Here is a 6,133-nt window from a genome sequence, read left to right as displayed (position 1 = left end):
CAAGGTCTCACTACAGGGAATTTTTTCAATGATTTGGCGTAATCTGCTGGATCCATTTTTATTGGATCTAGTGTGAACCTAAAATTATAAAACATCCTCACCTCTGTCAACAGTCTAAGCCTAAATTAGAGAAAGATGCTGAGACAAGTGAGGGCTGGAAAAACCGCCACATCCAACAATAATAATTCAAGACGACCTGAGGAAATTGACAAAAAAACGTTGGCTTAATGTTTGAAGTTTGTCTTTGTATTTGTTGTTTCTTTCTCCACAAATGATAAATCCGCACTTTGGAACTGAGGAAGCGACAATGGGGGCAAGAGACATAAATCTAAGAAGGACGGACCAGCCCTGCGGACAAGTAAAACTTGTCCCGCTGAGAAGGACAGCCCACATCCATTTGTCTCATCGACTAAAATGCAGAAGTACGCGGGAGCACCACTGTAAATAAGTTCGATATTAAAAATTGTTCTTCAACAGTCCATAACAGTTTGAGATTTGCCGAGCTTAGAACCAATTACATTACGGATTTCCTTCGACTTTCCATTTCTGAGTCTTTAGGCACTCCCTCACTTCAGTGAGCCTGGAATTCCTGTGGACTCTGCTAGCTATTAGCATGTGCCAGACATTTAAAGCATTCAGTAGTAGAATCAAAAGAAATGGGGAACCTGGGTCCAAAACGTAGTGAAAGAAGTGGATTATTGTCCAGAGTAGTCTCATGGCAGTGACAGCCTCTATCCAACAAACCAGTGAACCTACCAAAGAGTGTACGAAATTTCACACATGATGGATGAGATGATGATGCTTACACAGTTCAGTGTAGTCACTGTTCCAAGAACCACATCCATCGTTTTCTCACTGCAATATTTACTTTTCGGCTTGTGGCAACGAATGACCACAAATCGATCAAAGCTGAACGTGTTGCTGAACAAGAATGAACAACCAGTGGCTGCATAAAGCAAGGTGGTGACGACATTTCACACGTGAATGGACACCAGGAAATAAAACTGTTTCCAATAAATAATGCAAATGTATCTCAACATCACTTCGAGGCCAATGACCAATCGATTCACTAATGCCGTGGCCACCAGTAAGGACTGACAGATCCAGAACGACCACATGTTTCCCAGAACATGATGATGATCGTCATAATATACAGTCTGACAGTGCGAGGTACATGTTTCATCTAGTGATCAGTCTCATGTAAAGATGACCATTCGTCCTGCAAAGCAAATGTTGGCTCAGCAAGCAGTGAATGTACGCTTTTATGAAGTCGTCATTGCTTATCACTAAACTTATTCACGGAACAACACTTGAGAGACTCTGCCATATATACATCCTCTGTAATGAAATTCGCATGCATTTTCAAAGGTCCAACGTTTAACTGCAATTCCCAGATATCACTGAGATTAATTTCCTTTATGCTGTGTTCCATAAACGCATTCAGTTTAATCTTTAATATACTGTGATGAACTATGGCATTGAACGCACCAAGCAATGAGACTTTTAATCAATAAGTACATGGGCTCATTAGATTAGATGACGTACAGTGTAGAAACAGGCCCTTTGGCCCAACAAGTCCACACCGACCCGCCGAAGCGCAGCCCACCCAGACCCATTCCCCTACACCTAACACTACGGGCAATTTAGCATGGCCAATTCACCTAACCTGCACATTTTTAGACTGTGGGAGGAAACCGGAGCACCTGGAGGAAACCCACGCAGATACGGGGAGAATGTGTAAACTCTACACAGTCAGTCGCCTGATGCAGTGCTAACCACTGTGCCACCCATTCTCCGGTGACACAGGTTTGTGTGGTGGGATAAGGACAGATTTCTGCTAATCCCTGAGAGATAGCGGGGGTTTTTTTATGCAATTAGTATGGAAACATTCAATTTAGCTTGTCAGGATTGCATCATTTCATCTATAATTCTTTGTCTCCGTTCTGTAGTATGATGCCTTCTGGTCTGCAATTAATTCACAGCAAATATTCAAATTCTCCTTTGGGAAGTGTGTGTGAGGGTATTTATTGTGCGTCATTGTCTTTGCTGTAGTTTCCCTGAAATGTCAGAAGTGAGCACATATATTACAGAGATATGTGGAAAATTTGCAGTTCGTGTTTATCGCACATTTCTTGGTAAACACATAGTTCGCACCTGTCAATAGATCGTACATTGTTTCAGATAATGAAGCACTGGTCTCGGGACCTGAACCTGACATCCTGGTTGAATCATTGCATGCTCAAACAATTACTGTTTGGGGAGCATTGTTCCAGGAAACGAATTATGGTTAAGGCAGAAAACATGTCGTATTTGACATAAGCATTTTTTTCTTCCTGTATGAGTGTAAAGAAATAGCTGTAATCGTTTACTATACTGCAGGACATACTTGTTAGACTGGAGTGATTCTTCTTCAGCGTTTAATCATCGATTTAGATCCTATCTACCTCCCTCTGAGAAAATGATCAGGAAATTGACATCATCGAAACAGGAAATGACATCCCCACGGGAAATGACGTGACCAACCAAAGGAAATCTGAAAACATAAATAGCAAGGTGGACATAATACGAACTCTTCGCCGGAGGCTCACTGATGATGTTACCTAGCTTGATGACGAAACATCAGAAAACGAATCTTCCAGCTCAAAGAGCAAACTTACATTCAGGAAACTCAGGCTGAGCTACAACTCTTCTCAACTCGTGGATACGTTAATATAAAAACCATCCAAGCCCATACTGAAGGAATATCTGTTTTTACAACCTCTTGAAATGATAAAAAAAAGCAAAATATGACATTGTTAAAAGGACAGCATCATCACAGAAGGGAAGAATGATATAGGTATATAAAGAGAAGGACGTTCAGAGAGAAAGAAAAAGAGTGGGAGAAACAGAGTGAGAAAATTCGGCGAATATATTGGGAAGCGATAAAGAAAGACAAGGAGAAGTGATAAAATGCAGATGGGTATAAAGATGGGGTGTTAGAAATAAATGGGGAGACAAGCAAGAAGTGAAACAAAAGCTGAAAAGCAGAGGGAGACGCAGAAGTCAAATAAAGATATAATATGAAGGGGATAAAGAGAGAAGGCAGACAGCAGAGAAGTTTCAGGGAGGGAGATGCAGTGTTGAAAAGGGTGGGATTGTTAAACGGAGAGGGAGACAGTTTGGGAAAGATGGGGAAAACCAGTGACACCGATTCTGAGGAGGAGAACAAGAGTGTGCAAAAGTGGTTAGAATGAAATATCAGAACACAGAGAGTAAACAAACTGTGAGAATTAAGGAAACACAAACACATGGAGAAACTCGAAACGAGAAGCAGACATGGCAATAAGAGACAGAAGGAGGGACAGAAGGGGAAAGTGAGGGAAGGAGAAGCAGAAACGTATAAACAGAGATTAAGGAACACTTGTAATGCTAATATTTGGCAGAAACAGAGGGCGAGTAACTGAGACAAGAAAAATAAACGGGTGAAACAAAATAAAGAGGGGGGAAAACAGCGATAGAATCAAAGGAGATCGGAAAAGAAGATGGAGAGATAATGATAGGTTCGTAGCCAGTGCCTGTGAAGTTACAGTTCTATGATGATAACAACATTGTAGCTTCGCAATTGCAACATGTTCTGAACATTTACTGACATCCCGTTCCTCCCTGTCAGAATAAGCATACCATGTGCGCAGTGACAACTGGGAGAAGGATAAGAGGTGATTAACATTTATGGCAGTGTTATTCCCAACTTGGAGAAAACAGTGCGTCAGAGGGAGAATATGTGTACGTAATCAAAATAGACTGAATTACAGAAACAAAACCCTTCTGCTAATTAAAACAAATGGACAGAAAAGCCCTCGACGCCTCATAATCTGTAAAGCATGAGTGAGAGCAAACTAGACAAATTCCACTATTTAACTATTTAATGAAAAAAGAACAATGTACTCTTTAACTCCAAAAGAAAACGCTGAACAACAACTATTTACACTTTAAGCCTCTTTTAGTCTTAAACATTTGTTATCCACCTACAACAATCTACTGATTCTATAAAGCCCTTATTCAATTTAGAGCAAATCAATTTTCAGAAAAAAAATTGTGCGATCTCCCTGGGTCTTTGTTCTTCTTCTGTAAAGATGTTTCGTTTGAAAAGGTACCTTTTAGAGAGAGGGTTTGCGGGCAGTCTGTCCATGGAAATAGATACTCTTTCTCTGGCATTCTTACGACGTGCAACATGCATGATTTTTAAATTAGAACTCTGTAACATAAGACTCCAGCGAAATTGGCTCATATTCGTTTCTTTAATGTCTTCCAAGATGCACGACGATTGTGATCCGTGCACACAACGGTCTCCGTTGTCTCACATTGTCCATGACATAAACATTACAATGTTGTAAGGCTGAACGAAATTCCACAATTCCGTTTCGATTGTCGAGTATTTTCTGTGGTGGGTGTTGAGATTGTTGGCAAAATAACCAACTGGCAGTTTAATTCAATCATCACCTTCCTGTGCAGTACAGCTCCAACGCCTATATCTGAGCATCCATTGCAACTCTGGAGTGTTTCAAACGGTTTGGTGTAGCAATAAATGGTGGTCAATACTGCTTGAAAATTATCAAATGACTCCTGGCAATGTTCAGTTCACCGAACTTTTGTGTTCGTCTTCAGCAAATCTGTTAATGAGGCCACTATGCTGCTGAGGTGTGGAATAAATTACCGCTAGAATCCACTAAGTCCCACAAATTGAAGTATCTGTTTCTTCAAATTTGATCGTGGAAGTTCCTTGATGACCTTTGTCTTTGCGTTGCTTGTAGTCAATCTTCCACGACCGATGTTATGACCCAAATGCGTCTCCATTGCTTTCGAAAATGCTGCTTTGTTGAACATAGAACATAGAACATAGAACATAGAACAATACAGCGCAGTACAGGCCCTTGGGCCCTCGATGTTGCGCCGATCCAAGCCCACCTAAACTACACTAACCCACTATCCTCCATATACCTATCCAATGCCCTCTTAAATGCCCATAAAGAGGGAGAGTCCACCACTGTTACTGGCAGGGCATTCCATGAACTAACGACTCGCTGAGTGAAGAACCTACCCCTAACATCAGTCCTATATCTACCCCCCCTTAATTTAAAGCTATGCCCCCTTGTAATACCCGACTCAATACGCGGGAAAAGGTTCATACTGTCGACCCTATCTAACCCCCTAATCATCTTGTACACCTCAATCAAGTCACCCCTAAACCTTCTTTTCTCTAGTGAAAACAGCCCCAAGTGCCTCAGTCTTTCCTCATACGATTTTCCTTCCATACCAGGCAACATCCTGGTAAACCTCCTCTGCACCCGTTCCAATGCCTCCACATCCTTCCTATAGTATGGCGACCAAAACTGCACACAATATTCCAGATGCGGCCGTACCAGAGTCTTATACAACTGCATCATGACCTCAGGACTCCGGAACTCAATTCCTCTACCAATAAAAGCCAGTACGCCATATGCCTTCCTCACCGCACTATTTACCTGGGTGGCAACTTTCAGAGATCTGTGTACATGGACACCAAGATCCCTCTGCTCATCCACACTACCAAGTATCCGACCATTAGCCCAGTACCCCATCTTTTTGTTATTCTTCCCAAAGTGAATCACCTCGCACTTAGCTACATTGAATTCCATCTGCCACCTTTCTGCCCAGCTCTGCAGCTTCTCTATATCCTGCTGTAACCTGCCACATGCTTCCTCACTGTCAACAACTCCTCCGACTTTCGTATCATCCGCAAACTTGCTCACCCAACCTTCTAACCCCTCTTCCAGGTCATTTATAAAAATGACAAACAGCAATGGTCCCAAAACAGATCCTTGCGGAACACCGCTAGTGACGGCACTCCATGAAGAAACTTTGCCATCAACTACTACCCTCTGTCTTCTTCCATCCAGCCAATTCCTAATCCAAACCTCCAACTCACCCTCAATGCCATATCTCCGTATTTTCTGCAGTAGCCTACCATGGGGAACCTTATCAAACGCCTTACTAAAATCCATATATACCACATCTACCGCTTTCCCCTCATCAACCTCCTTCGTCACCTTTTCAAAGAATTCAATAAGGTTTGTGAGGCACGACTTGCCCTTCACAAAACCATGCCGACTATCCT

The sequence above is a fragment of the Chiloscyllium plagiosum genome, unplaced genomic scaffold, assembly GCF_037043375.1.
Source record: "Chiloscyllium plagiosum isolate Xiang-an unplaced genomic scaffold, Cpla_swu_hap1 HiC_scaffold_41, whole genome shotgun sequence".
Lineage (NCBI taxonomy): Eukaryota > Metazoa > Chordata > Chondrichthyes > Orectolobiformes > Hemiscylliidae > Chiloscyllium > Chiloscyllium plagiosum.
This window is presented reverse-complemented; position numbering follows the sequence as displayed.